A 1,075-nucleotide genomic window follows, 5' to 3' on the forward strand; every position below is an offset into this window, starting at 1 on the left:
ATTGCTGTATATCACATGGAAAAATGACAGTCATCTAAAGAGGTGAGTGCAAAACCTAGGGCCAAAACAGAGAAATGTTAATTAATTGAAACCCTCATCTGCCGACAGGTATTGTTGAAATACCTCGATGGGGCCGCTGAAAATGTGTGGCCCGACCGTGACTCGAACCCGGGATCTCCTGCTTACATAGCTGACGCTCTATCCATCTTTTTTTATTATTTTTTTTCAATTTGTTCATTGTTGATCGTTGTGTTTGGTCATTGTGGACGCCACATGACATCCGTTCAAGTTCGTTGTTGATCCCTTTACTCAATTTTTTTTTTTTTTTAATTTTATTACAGAGGCCAACCAGCTTTCTGACCGAACACGCTGAGCTACCGTGCCGACTAAACTCTGTCCACTGCACCAACTGTACAGCACTATAAATGTGGAACGCTTCCCGATTTTGCGTCTCATCCTTGCGCAGGGGCCACGCTAATCTTCTCTGTATCGTTCCAATTTTAGTATATGTACTGCCAAAGCGAGTACGGACTTATCCACTGCACACTTCCCGAGAGACCCACATTCCCAACTGTCCACAAACTACATACGTAATGTTACTAATACATATTTGCCCATCCACTGATTACTCGCGCCAACTAAGGTGATGATTTCCGCAAGAGTTCGGGCAACCTGGGCGCAGTCTCACAGACGAAGGGAATGGCCGCGTAGTCACTTAACTACGAGTCTGCCATGTAAGCAGGAGATCCCGGGTTCGAGTCCCGGTCGGGGCACAAATTTTCAGCTGTCCCCATCGAGGTATATCAACAACACCTATCGGCAGCTGAGGGTTTCAATTAATTATCGTTTATTCCAGAGAAGCTGCACGGTCATCAATGGTATCTGTTATTTCGAGAACAGTTAATATCTCAATACACCAAAACAGAGACACTGACACACCACACCATGTCATGTACTCTAATCCAGTAAATTCCGTTGCACTAGCCAGATTCTGTATCACTTGTCAATTCTTGTTCAGAAACGCAGTCAGATAGCTTAGGTATTCATTGTTACACGTTCATTTGTTCCCGAAGTT

At 44.2% G+C, this 1,075-nt stretch overlaps 1 non-coding gene across 1 annotated transcript; it reads right to left on the reverse strand.

Annotated features, from left to right (window-relative positions):
• Window positions 1-421: 421 nt before the first annotated feature.
• Window positions 422-528, reverse strand: LOC124620896. The gene has a single exon (XR_006980409.1). It is a non-coding gene; the product is annotated as a U6 spliceosomal RNA (small nuclear RNA).
• Window positions 529-1,075: the final 547 nt, after the last annotated feature.

This window comes from Schistocerca americana, chromosome 6 (assembly GCF_021461395.2).
Source record: "Schistocerca americana isolate TAMUIC-IGC-003095 chromosome 6, iqSchAmer2.1, whole genome shotgun sequence".
Lineage (NCBI taxonomy): Eukaryota > Metazoa > Arthropoda > Insecta > Orthoptera > Acrididae > Schistocerca > Schistocerca americana.